Genomic DNA, 14,375 nt, shown 5'->3' on the forward strand with positions numbered 1-14,375 from the left:
ATTTACAGTTTTCCATTGAAATAATCCACCATCGGTATCTTGGGTATAACATGTTAAAAACAATGGAGGTTTTCTTATTAATTGTCTTTCTATTTTATTTACTTTTTCATTTATATTATTAAATATTCCCATTATATTAATTATTCCAGTTAAATAAAACACAGTTTTAATAAGTTTTAATTAAAACAATAGTTTTAACCTTTTTTATTAAAATAATTTATAATAGTTTGTTCATTTTGTTTTACATTATTAATTTTTAGTATTTTATACAATAAATCATACAACAGTACTTTATCTTGTAACATTTTAATGAAAAATAAACAATAATATCCACAGAGTGTACTTGTTTTGTCTTGATATTGAACATTGTTGTATTTTACATTTGGTATATACTTAAATACTTCTTTCGGCGGAGGAAGTCCAAATGGATCGAAATACAAAGTATTAAAGTAACAAACCCAATGTGTTCCAGGACCAACAGAGTCGTCCAAATTTATAATTCCACACTCGTCCTTTTCATTCGTTTTTGGTAAATTATTTCTACTAAATACACCCCTAAAGTTTTTAATTTTTAATTGTTTTACCCATTGTTCAATTTCAAAGTTAGATATTGGTTTGTTTATAAATTTTATTTTTTTTTTACTATGGGAATTCGTCTGTAAGGTCTCCGTTGAGAATCAATCTGTATACCCTGGCCATGTCCCTTACCACTTAACAAAGATGTAATCAAAGGTATTCCTAGACTAGCAGCCAACATACCTAAAAACCCACCGTCTTGTTTTTGTTTTTGTGTTAATTTAATCACTCCAGATCCTACTAGTTGCTTTCTTTGATTAGGTGTAAGATATGGTGATATCATATTTCTCTTTTTATTAGCTACTGAAATCATACCATTTCCAAGTATTTTACTAACACCAGTACTGGCCAGCCCAGACAAAGCGCCAATGCCTAGAGGGGCTAATATTTTGGAGCTATTTTTGCTGCCATTGGAAGAATTGTTTTTCCTAACAAACCAGCCAAAGCTCCTAAAAATCCACCATTTTGACCTTGACTGGACATTTGGCTTTTTGAAATTGTAATTTCTAATCCCTTATTATTTGCAACAGCTTTTTTGATTTGATTAATTTGTGTTTTTGTTAAAAGTAAAGGGAAGTTTCCACGTAATTGTTCATGTTTTAATCTAAAAGTATGTGGAATTTTATTATTATAAGCTTGTGCTAAATTTTTCTTTTGTCCATCTGTAAGGTTAACTTTATATTCAATATAATTTGATGACATTATATATTTAAAATTTATTTTATTTAAACAATAACAAGTTCATTTCCAATAGTATTTATTTCAACTGTTTCTCCATACAATACAATTGCGTAAACACGAATATTAGCTGCTAGTGGAATATTTAATTTAGCTGTTAATGTAATATGCTTAGGATCTTCTGTTATTACTTCCTTTTTATATTCCAAGTTAAAATGAATAAATCCAAACAAACTTTGAAAATTAAATCTATTTAAGAGACTTCCAGTAGTCTTATTATTTTGTTTATAATAATAATTAATTACATCGTCATATATTCTTGATATACATGTGTATTCTGTTTCTGGATAAAAAACACCATTACCAACTTCAAGACGACAGGAGCTCAAAGTGCAATTATCATTTGCTGCATTAATTTTAAATGTATCTAATAAATGTGGGTTATGTTCTTGTGAATTACCTTTATCAGGTCGTTGTAAATAAACAAATACATGTTGTGGTTTTGTTACACCAGCTGTTATTCTAAAGGTTATATTATTTTGTTGTGTATCAGTTGATTGCGTCATCATTTCCCGAAGGTATGACCATCTTGCTTTTTTAAATCTTTCAGTAGCAATTAGATCAAACCCAAATTCATTGAAAATTAAACGTGGAACCCATAGCATTAATTTTGTTACAATTACTCTACCAGCATCAGCAGCATTAACTCTAAAAATTAATTCATCATCATCTGTCAGCTGCAGTGTTATTTGAATTTGACTTGGAGGTAAAATATTAGTTTCTAAACCCTGAAAAAATGAATAATTATTTAATGGAATTTTAGCATTTACCTCATTACCACCCTGGATTAATCCTTTTCTAAAAGCAAAAACCTTTATTATCATCAGCAGCAGCAGAAGCAGTAGTATCTAAAAGATAAATTCGTTTGTTCCAGTTGATTCTGCATAATCATTAGATAGTTCAACCAGATTCTTTACATTTATTACTTTGTATAAATTATTACAATCATAAACAATTTTTCCATTTTGTTTAACCACTAATTGATCAATTAATGAAGCTGCATTATTAATTAGAGCAATTTGATCTCCACCACCATACTTATTACCATTAGCAAGCTTATTTACTTTAAAACTTACTTCAAAAATACCATTAAACCAATCAAAATATGAACTTCTATCATTAATTGTAAAGTGATATCCGTTTTTTTATGCTTAACATTATTTCCCAGGACAGATATTAAAGCTGTATCTAATTGAATAGGAGTTAGTTCGTATCTTTCGCAATATTGTTTTGTTCTAAACATGTATATATTATATATTATTTTATTTTTTATAAATTAATCTGTTAATACGTTTTTGTCGAGCTGAAGTTCCAGATCCTGACAATAATCTATTTAATCTTATATTAATATCCTCCTCATTATCATTATTATTTTTACTGTTATTCTTTTCTTGTAATTCCTTAGCAATTAAATTACCAACTGCCGGAGCAGGTTTCTTTTTAAGTTTTTCAACAATTTTATTAGCAGCCAAATTTCTAACTTCTGTTCCAACCTTTTTTGTTCCACTTTCAAGTGCTGCTTTTCCTGCTGTTTCCAAAGCTTTTTTTCCAGCTGTGCTAATTGAAGATGCAACTCCACTTGAAAGCAATTTTGTTAAAGTGTCAAAGATACCTGTACCAAGGACTGAGTCCTCGGAGACCACAGGTATACCGTGTATGATTTCTTTTCCCGTGTGAGCATCAACATAAATAAATATTCCTTTATTTTTGTCATAAACTTTTTTGTACATTATCTAAAACTAAAATTTATAATTTCATATTTCTTTTAAAATTAGTGTAAAACTTGTTTCAACCTCATTAAAATTAATTATTCTACCAAATACATCTGTAATATATATTCTAATTGAATTTATAATATATTTATTAATTTCAGAATATCCAACTCTTTGTGGTTCTTTTGTAAATGGATAAGCTCTTGTTAAATCTGCAGTACTTAAAGCATAGATAATATCACTGAAATTACCATCAACAAGTGAATTATCAATAAGATCACAATGAATGTAAATTGTATCCACAGAGTTAGTTATATTTGGTGTTGTAGTTCCCCATTCAGTATTGTCTATTTTTTTTCTCAAATCCAAGCAATGTATGAAAATTTGATATTTCCAAATCCAACTTAAAAGTATCTGTAATTGAAATCAAAATCTTAAAACTACTTAAATCAAATTCCAAACTTATTGGAGCAATGTCTGATTTATCAAATTCATAATCACCATTACTTATTAATGTTTCCCTAATATAATTATTAATATCTGTGTAACTGTAAGAACCATTTGTAAATATAATATCTTTCCAATCCTTACCATTACGATAACGAATTCTTTTATTGTCATATTCATCACTAATATTATGCCAAGAGTAAGTCATAGTGTTAATACTATCCAAACCAACAATAAGTTTTATTTTTATCTAAAATTAAAGAACGACTAAATCTAATTGTAAAATCACTCGGAGTATTTTTGTTATCATTTTTAACTGTTTCAGAACTTAATACTATTTTTTGTTCCATTTATATATTCAAGAAAAATGATTTTTATATAACATTTCATGTTGTTCTGGTAACATTTTTTTCATTTTTAATAGTTCATCAATTATTCTAATACCTTCATTTTTTAGTTCTTCATTATTATTTCCAGCATCAATTGAACCACAAATTAACTCCAAGTCATTAACCAATTCTTTTGGATTACATGGACAAACGTCATAACCTTGTCCCCTAATTACTTTTTTAAATTTCATAGATCTTTTATTGATAGGTAATCCTGATTTTTCTGTTAATTCTTTAAATATTTTTCTACAATGAATTGAATGCTTTTTATTATTGTTATACCTTTTATTAATCAAATCAATTAAATCATCATCTACTTTAGTGTTAATTACTTCTTTTCCAGTTATTCTATCCTTAGCAATTAATTTGTTTTGACCATAAAGTTTATTTAAGTTAATAATTAAATTACCATACTGTCCATTTGGTGAAACTTTATATGGATTATGATGTTTTATTCCTTGTCCATATGTAGAAGCCATAACAAGAATATTATTTAACCGGTCTTTGTACTTTATTAATTCGCCTTGTTCATGTTTTAATTCTTTTACTTCTTTTTGCTTATTTGGATCTTTTGAATTTGATTTACCAGTTATTGAACCATTTAATTTTTTAATATTTTTAGTAACACCATCTATTGTAGCTTTAAGATCGTCTTTATCTATTTTATCTGGATTAGATTCATCTGCAGTAAAAAAGTCAAACATTTTAGAAGGTTTGTAATATTTATATTCTTCTAAAACATTATTATCCAGAAAAGCATCTAAATCTACTGTAGGTATTTCCTTTTCTTTCGGTCTTGTCCCAACAATTTCAGGAAATTCTTCAGTTGTTTCAGTTATTCCCATCTTTTCTCTTCCATAATTTTCTAATTCCCGAAATTCATCTCCCCAATCTATTGGTGTATAGGGAGCCGGTTTTGATGGTAATAATGGTGGTGGTTCTTGGAATAGCTGTGGTAAACCCTGGTATGTTTGTATGTCTTTCATTTCATCACCTAGTAACGCTAATTGTTGTTTTATTCCAGGTAATGCTTTTAACTGACTTGATAATTGTTCTTTTTGACTTTCTATTCCTTCAGTAATTGGCTTATAAATTTCAGTGTACATATCCCGATTTGTAGCTTTTTTAATTTTTTCTCTCATTATTTCTTCTCTAAGAGCTCTCATCTTTTGCCCAACTAATTTTTTTCTTATTATCATTTCATTAAGTTTTGATTGCATTTATATAATAATGTAAGATAATGTAAGATAATGTAAAATAATGTAAAATAATGTAATATTATATAAATGGAAATTCCAAATTATGATACAAAAGTGATAAATCTAATAACTTTAAACAATTTAAGCAATATCCCTTTATGCCAGATTCATGTTTTAGAATGTTAATATGTGGATCTTCTGGATCTGGAAAAACAAATACATTAATGCATATACTTCGAAAACCTCTTATATATTATGATAAATTATACCTATATGCTAAAAACTTAGAACAATCTAAATATCAAGATTTAATTAACAACTTAAATGAAATTGCAAAAAAATTAAAGTAAATCCAAATGAAATACTTGAATATTCGGCTGATTCCAATCAAATTGAACCTTGTGAGAATCTTGAATCAGAAAAACAAAAAGTAGTAATATTTGATGATTTTGTATGTGAAGATAAAAAAGTTCAAAATGAAATAACAAAATACTTTATTCAAGGACGTCACAAAAACTGTTGTGTTATTTATTTAAGTCAGTCTTACTATAAAACACCAAAAGATATTCGAATTAACTGTTCACATTATATTTTATTTGAAAGTCCAGGTAAACGAGAAAATGATATGATTTGTAATGAACAAAATATTAACCCTAACTCTTTTGCTAATGCAACAAATCAAAAATATGATTTCTTATATATTGACAAACCAAGGATGTTTTTAAGAAAAAACTTTACTGGTAATATATAATGGGAGTTTTTAATAATATAGAACAAATAAGTGAACCTGACAGTATAAGTAAAGTTAAATTTGATATTGATTTAAGTGATTATGCTACTAAAAACAATACAAAAAGCTTAAAAAGGACATGGAATCATATCTTCACAGAAATAAGGAACTTGATAACACAATGAACAGAGCATTAGATATGGGAGGTAATGAAATAATCAACCTAGGAAATCCAGATAAACCCGCTGATGCAGTTCCAAGACGGTCTGTGTATAAAAAAAATTCAAAGTGTAATAGATAACTATAAACTTGAAGATGTCAAAAGTATAAAACAAACACTAGAAGCAGAAGTAAAGAATATTGAAGAATTAACAAAAGATTTTAAAAAGAATTCATTATTAATAGTTGAATTACAAGATAAAATTGAAAAAGAAATGAAAGCTATGGTTGATTCTATTAAAGAACTTGAAGAGAAATCTGATTTGACAGATGACAATATAAAAACAGTATTTAGAACCAATTTTGAAAAGTTATACACTCAAGTTCAAGAATTAAAAGATAGTATGATTAAACATGAAGAACTAAAAGACAAGATTATTGAAGCTGAAAAAAAGTTACAAAATATGTATCAGTTAGAAATTAGAACAGAAATAAATAAACTAAATACTGAAACTGAAAAAAAAACACCAAGATTTATTAGAATTAATTTCAAATAAACTTGCAGAATATAAAGCTGAATTGGAAAAGGCAGCTTCACAAAGAGGTGATGACCATGACACAGCATTAGATAACCTTAAAGAAGAGCTCAATTCTAAAATAGATGACTTTAAAAAACAAATTCGAAATTGGATTAGTATTGTTGACAACCGTCATAATTTAAAGTATGCAGACTTAAGTAATATTACAAAAAAATTACAAGAAGATATGACGCAGCTTAATGTTAAAGTTGAAGAACATAAAATTGAACTGGACTTTGTAGTTGAAAAATCAGTTAAACAAGGAGAGTTAATTACTGCTAATACTGAAGCAATTAACATAATTAATGATCAGCTAGAAAATTTGAAGAAACAACTTGTAGACCTGATTAATAATGTTGATGCACGTCACAATACAAAGTACGAAGAGTTAAGTAAACTTACAGGTTTATTACAAAAAGATATTAATGAATTTAATGATAAAATTAAAAAAATAATAAATGAACTGGACTCTGTAGTTGAAATATCAGATAAACAAGGAGAATCAATCACTGCTAATACTCAAGTAATTACTGCTAATACTAAAGCAATAACCACTAATGTCGAAGAAATTACCACTAATGCTGAAGAAATTAAAAAAGTAAAAAATGTTTTCTTAAAACAAGAAACACAATTAGCTAGAATAAAGCGTGTTGTTGACAATTTGCCTGCTTCTGAAGTTGCTACAACAAAACGAATTGATGATTTAGCTGAAATAATTCTTAAACTTAAAAAGAAAGACAAAAAAATAGAAGAAAAACTAGAAAAACTAGAAAAAGTAAAACATGTAGTGTTTCTCTTTGAATACTATAATAACACTCTTTTTAATTACATACAAATGAAAAAGTATTTTGACAGTAAGGGTGCCTGGATATATTCAACATATGAAGATATGGTCGGTCTGAACTATTTAAATACATTTGAATTAAGATCTGGAATTATCGTAGATTATAGAGATTTTATACACATAGACCAACAATATAAAATAGCTGTACTAGATGTGCCTTTGAAGGGTGTGTTTATAGTTGAAAAAACTGGAATTTATATAATAGATATTAAGATTTTATTAACGGGTTCGATCCCTATAGGTGAACCGTATAAACCGGCTAAAAGCCCAATATCACATTTTATATTTAGGTGGCGGAATAATAGTTATGTTGATGATCTAATTTTTGGTATATTTGATAATGTAAATATAGCAGCTGAGGCAGCTGAGGACTTTGACACTGATCAGTTAGTATCTATGTATAAGAAAAAAATTAAAATTTATTTAACACAAGGGACAATGTTTGACATTCATCCTTATGACGATTCAACATCTACAAAAGTAACATTTTCGCTTATGAGGGATAATTACATCAGATTCTACATATCGGATGAACCTATATCGGATGAACATGAATCCGTAAACAAACTTTTAAGTTAATCCCTAGTTTTTATTAATTACTGTGTTTTTATTTAACTGGAATAATTAATATAATGGGAATATTCCATACTACTCTCAAAAGCGTATGTTCAATCATGCATATGCCTATGGCATACTCAAACGGTTGAGTGATTTTCATAACATAAAAGTATTATGATATTCAATCATGCATATGCCTATGGCATACTCAAACGGTTGAGTGATTACTTAAATCTAAAAAAGTGCAAAAGCCGTGTTGCGTACATTTATTTTAACCCCGACGCCAGGTAGAATTTATTACGTGCACACCCGACGCCGGGGTGAACCATTAGTCTTTCCTAAGAGACCACATTTGTAGGCTCACCATACAGCTGGTTTTTCCTAAATCATCAAACCTGCCCGGTTTTGCAGCCAGAATCACCTTCAACCCCATTGTTCATTGCCTCCCGAAACCTTCGAAACAAGAGACAAGAACGAAGTAAGGCAATTCAGTGCTATCACGACATTGACGGAAGAATTCTTTATGTGCACAACCAGTCAATGTCATAACAGCAGGCTGTAACCGTTAACAGACAAGACGACCCAGTACACAAACCATACTGCAAGCTACCTTTAAACAGACAAGGAAACGTTGGATTTAACTTCTGGAACAAAGCGTAACACAACTCGACTCAATGATATAAAAGTTGAAACCGGTTTTATATAGTGTATATTCTTTATTATAATAATGTTATGGTTTTGAAATTATCATAATTTTATTTTCATGTGTTATAATTTATTCAATTACTTTTTGTTTTTAAATAATAACAACTCCTAAAGTAATTTTATTCTTCCAATATTAATTAAAATAATTTGTATGAATTTCAGTTATCAAAGGGAAATATTACTTATTTTTTAATTTCAATTTTTAAAGAGGGATAGATTTGTAAATAACCTGACCTTGTTATATTTGTTATATTTAGCATTTGGTTTTCCCGGTCTGTGTTATTTTTAGTTTGAAATTTTCTTGTTTCATGGATAATTATTAATGTATTTATTGGTACTGTGTACATTTTGTGTCATTTCTAATGTTTTTAACAGTTGTTTTATCTATGTAAAAGGATTACAAAACAAGGAAGTAGAAGGGTGATTTAAACAGAAAATAAATGTGGTCTAAATTCAACCACACTATATTTTACTTCCTGTATGTTATATTAGGCAAAACCTATTCTACATTTTATCTCTCGGTGTAGTGTTTAAAGTTTTTAAGTGAAAACTATTTTTGAATAAAAATATATGTTTTCTTCATTTTAAATCATCTTTAGTTAAACCAGAGGTTTTCATTCGGTTTAACTAAAGATTTAAAAGATTTTTAGGGTATCAAGGGTACCAAGTTAGTATTTTAATTTTAGGGTAAGGTTAAAGTCCACTTATAGAATAGGGATATGAGGTCAGGCGAGGTTAAATAGGTCTTCGCACCATCATGTCTCTAACTATTAATACTGGTGTAAGACCGACTAGTTTTTTTATCTAATAAATATTTAGATGTAAATAATTCAATTTGTTTGTTTGTTTGATTCTTTCGTGGTGCCATCAATATGAACCAGCATCTAGTCAAATGATAAGTTATCTGCAGAATTCAATATATAAGATTGCAATAAATGTATCTCTACATTCTTACATATGAAGCCAACGTAATGTTTCTGTAGAATGATTTCCAATACAAGTTACATATGTATAACAAAATCCTATTAACTTTGCAAAATCATGCAATTAAGGAGTGAATGTGCGTTGAAACGGCCGTAAACTACACTATGACCTGTGGCAAATCCATGAACCGCGCTGGCATTAAGACCTTATATTTACAATTTTCAGCAACTCACTACAAAAATATGAGGCGCTCCTTCCAATACATATAATTTGATATAAAACATCTTCGATACCAATCTTTACAATATACGAATGGAACAGCAATGAAGAAAGATCCACACACGTTCAATTGTGACTCGGCTGGTTGATTCTAATTTTGACTAGCCTTAAATCTTACGAAAAAATGCATAGTGATGTCGATTAAAATTTGTTTTAGCTGTCCTTGAATGCTCTTCTGGAAAATGTGATCGCTGACTTTCAAAGATTTTTGAACAACGCCATTTTTTGTTTGAACGACATCAGAACGTACATTCAATCTCTCGAAAAAGGCCGACCTTGATATTATGGTACCGATGTTGTTTATACGAAAATAAGTCTTGAATACAATACTCTTATACGTCTTATCAATGTTGTTGAAATACTATCTTTGGCTATTCTAAAATAATCAGCACAAGTAAAAGAACTGAAACTAATGACGAAGACCTCCTTTTTTGTAATGGTAAAAATTCAGTATTGTCTGAATGAATTATGTATTAGGCAGCTTATGGTATGTATCATGAAATCAATTATTTTTATTCTTATAACAACATAGTATGTATTTTAGTGCTTCACTCTAATACATGCGTGTCAAAACCCAAATAGGTTTAAACTTTATTTTAACTGAAACTGATTGTAAAATTTAAAACTGATGAGTATAGATACTGCTATTTATTAAATTATTGTATATGGTAATAATCGTGTAAGAATAAACGGTGACGTCACTAAGTCCAAAATGGCTAACGTATATTTTATGAGCTAAACCATTTTTGTTTGTTGTCTGATTTTCTCAATGTTGCCCTGGTGTTTATGTTTCCTCGCACGTTTTTCATGACAAACACTTTCACGTGCTGTGTACATTGATTCTACACCTAAAGCGTAATGTGTAAAAAATGCACCTCTTAAAGAAGATTTTATTTTATTTATAAGTAACTATTATTCCCTTATGTGTTTTGTATGTGTAGATATACAGTAGTATTTCTTAGGCTTTTTATCATACTTTTCTTTCCCCTTCCCCTTCCCCTCACCCTTTTATCTTTTGCGTAAAATTTAAATGTACTTATTGGATTTTAGAAGCAACCCGTCTATAGGAAAGATCGCCGTGATATCACGCACTAACATCTGTTTATCTGGTGAATGGCAAAACAAATGTTTTATACCGTTTGTGTATGGGATCGGAATTTTTAATTTTTAATAACTTTTTTGCTCATTTTTTAAATTTTCAAAATTTAAAAAGATTTGAAGTACATGTACTAACAATTTTCATATTTTTGTATTCAAATATATTTTTTCAATGAATAACCGTTTTAAATGACAAATAATTTTAAAAGCGGCGTAGTGATGTTGAAATCTTTTAGAAAAACAGTGTAAGTTAAATGCTCATAATAAATCCATTTTATTTCGTAATAACAAAAGTAATTCATAAATTGCTTGTTTTATAACCTTTCCATTGATAAAAGAAAACTGATATAATTTTGTTTTAAGAACGTTTAGACCATGAGAAAAACATAACTGTTTACAAAAACATAGACCATCGGCTTCTGCCCACCCTATCATTGTCTTATCAGTTCTAACAATAGAAAATACACCAGATTTGTATATAACATTTTTCCGTTACAGCTTCTTTTTGTTGTAGACCTACTTTGAAAATGCGTTGCTCTGAGGCTGTGTTTGTGGTGCTCTGTGCTTCCGAGAAATCTACACTTACTTACTATCCTTTTAAATGAGTTTGTATTGTCTATAATGTATAGTTTGCTCCACCGGTTTTATATACCTGTAAGAGCGTAGCTTGACCAGAATATATGTCCAAGACATTAATTATGTGCCGAGAACACGCTCGGATAAAAATGCTTTTTTCTTGTATGTTTAGATGCATTCTGGTATGCTTTAAATCGCTTTTGTGGTATATCTAGGTCCGCAAGATAGAAAAAATACTTCTAAACTATATGCAAGGCATATGCCTTGAGAACTTAGCTGCTACGATATAATTTATCTTCAAACTGTCAGTCAAACCGATATCCTTAAATTCTAGTTGAAATTTTGTGAAATTATAAAATATTACGACTTGTCGACAATTACTTTTAAACCCGTATAACGAACTGTTTATGTCGGTATTAACTGAGGTATGAAGTAGATATTATCGAGATAGCATGATCATATATTTTGATATCCAGATAAGTACATACTGTAAACAAGATACTATCTTCGAGTTTATAAAGTATGTGAATAAACTGACGAGTGTTTGAATGAATAAGGCATTTTATAACATGTTGTATATTCAGAATGTCTAGAAATTAGGGTGCTGATAGGGTGGGTATTAATGTTTCTATGAAATTACGTAATACGACCGTATGGCAGATCGTTTGATTCATTTGACGTGTTTGAACATTTAGTTGGCATTATAATATGTATATTTATATTTAAGCTTTTCAGTGTGGAAACTGACAGATTTTCCAAAATGATCAATAAACATATCAGTGATATCAAACAAACCAACAAAAGCCACCAATACGTATAACATGTTAGGACCCCAATACCCATTCACTTCATTTGCAAATGTTATTATTCCCAAAGAAATATACGTATGACATTTGTTGAAAAGATCAGTTTGAATCCGACCATTGCATTGTGCCATGACCTATAACGAAGCATGTTTGACCACGACTCGTTACATTTCAGATGACTGAAAATAAATGCAAGGACAAACGTCCATTGAAGAAACCACATTAAAACAACTCAGGATCCCAAACGTAAAGTGTCGCTTTTTTTAAAATAACAAAAACTTTCTATACTTGCTTAGTCGATAAAACGCGATAAGTTCGTTAAGAGTTTGAATCCTGTCTTGGTTTTAATAACAAGCAGCACAAACGTGATGATACAAAAAGACATTAAGTGAAATGAGACATATTTCAGTTTAAGCCAAAGCCCGATCTTTCAGTTAAAGAAATATCCTATTTTACAGTATATTAAATACTATTTTGAAATAGATAGGGCGTAGGCTGTTGAGGTAAATTAAACGTACAAATCGTGACAGCGACAGTGCCTTCTACGAGGGGTGTTCAAAAAATAATGTAATTTGTGTTTTATTTCGCAAAAATTACGAAACAAAAACACCACGTGTCGATAGAACGATCACACGTTCACTGAACTTGATACAGTGTACATTGCTTTATAGCGTATTTATTACACTTTACGCAAAATGACTGGAAAAAGAGCTGTAAATGTGCTTGAAATTAGAGCTTACATAAAATGTAGGTCTCTACTCTGCACGGGGCCTGTAGATATTCACTGTGAAGTGTGCGACATTGAAATGGAAGGTCAAATGTCTCGCATGACTATTTGTAGGTGGGTAGCTAAATTTAGGACCGAACAGCAGCAGCTCAAAGACGCTGCAACAAATACGTCGAAAGATAACATCGTAAAAATAATCCACAGTTGGCTAAGAAGTATGCCCGATTCATATTAAGGTAATTGGTTCGAATTACAATCTTGTCGTTAGCACGAGTTCGTGGAAAAAAAAACCCTAATACTTAGAAAAATAAATGTAAGATGGATAACCCATTTGCTAACAGATGAACAAAAGAGGAACCGTGTAACAATAGCAAAATACTTCTGAACATGTACACAATATACAGCAAAAACTGATGATGAGACCTGGGTTTATCATTTTTAACCAAAGCCGAAGTGTTCCAACCGAATTTTGGCAACATAAAAGCGAGACGCCCAAGTATTGCCAAACGAATGCGAACGGTAAAGAAGGTTTCGTATGTAATTGTTTTCACTCATAAGGGTCCAGTCATTCAAATGCCGGTGCCAAAAGGCAGTATGGTCACAGGAAAACTTTATAATAACATTGTTCTGGGAAAATTGAAGAACCACTACAAAAGTCAATATCCCAAAATCAGGACTTAAATACCTCCAACTTTTGCATGATAATGCATCCGCTCACAAAACACGCATTGTGACTGAGTTTTTGGAGCCAGAGAAGGGTACCGGCCTTCCACACACTTTTCGCCGGACCTGCCCCCAGCGACTTTTTTTTTGTTTCCGAAATTTAAATATCATCTATCTGGAAAGAGATACAAATCGAAAACTGCCCTTGTATGTGCTGGTTATCAGTATTTTAAAAAAGTTCCCAAAGAAGTGTATGCACAATGCTTCCAAAGGTTGACAGGCTGACTCAAAAGTATGTATTCAGGAGGGAGAGTATTTTAAAGAACAGAGCAAATCAAAATGATCAGAATATTTGCAATATAGGATAACCGATACAAGTGACCTTGCTTTTGGATCACCCCTCGTATAATATGCAAAGGGCATACCCCGTGAAATTGTTTACATACAACTTTCAGATAAACAAATTGTTGAATCTAATTAAAAGTTTGAGAATGAACATTAGAGCGTGAATTCTTGTTTGAAGATAAACGATAAAGCTGTGTTATATTCGGATATATAGATTGCTTTCTGCAAGTAAATATATTTCATTCTTTAATTTCTTACATGTAGAGGTCTTAGGAGAAAACCTCAGTTCTACTTTATACTTAGTCTATTTCTTGTGCTTTCA

At 29.9% G+C, this 14,375-nt stretch overlaps 1 protein-coding gene across 1 annotated transcript in view; it reads left to right on the forward strand.

The window, feature by feature from the left end:
* Positions 1 to 14,145: 14,145 nt before the first annotated feature.
* LOC123548447 (low-density lipoprotein receptor-related protein 2-like) overlaps positions 14,146 to 14,375 on the forward strand; it is a 70,548-nt gene continuing 70,318 nt past the window's right edge. The window contains exon 1 of the mRNA XM_053546919.1: positions 14,146 to 14,281. The gene's annotated coding sequence lies outside the window, so the exon portion shown is untranslated. The remainder of the gene's footprint in view (positions 14,282 to 14,375) is intronic.

The sequence above is a fragment of the Mercenaria mercenaria genome, chromosome 6 (genome assembly GCF_021730395.1).
Source record: "Mercenaria mercenaria strain notata chromosome 6, MADL_Memer_1, whole genome shotgun sequence".
In the NCBI taxonomy this organism is placed as follows: domain Eukaryota; kingdom Metazoa; phylum Mollusca; class Bivalvia; order Venerida; family Veneridae; genus Mercenaria; species Mercenaria mercenaria.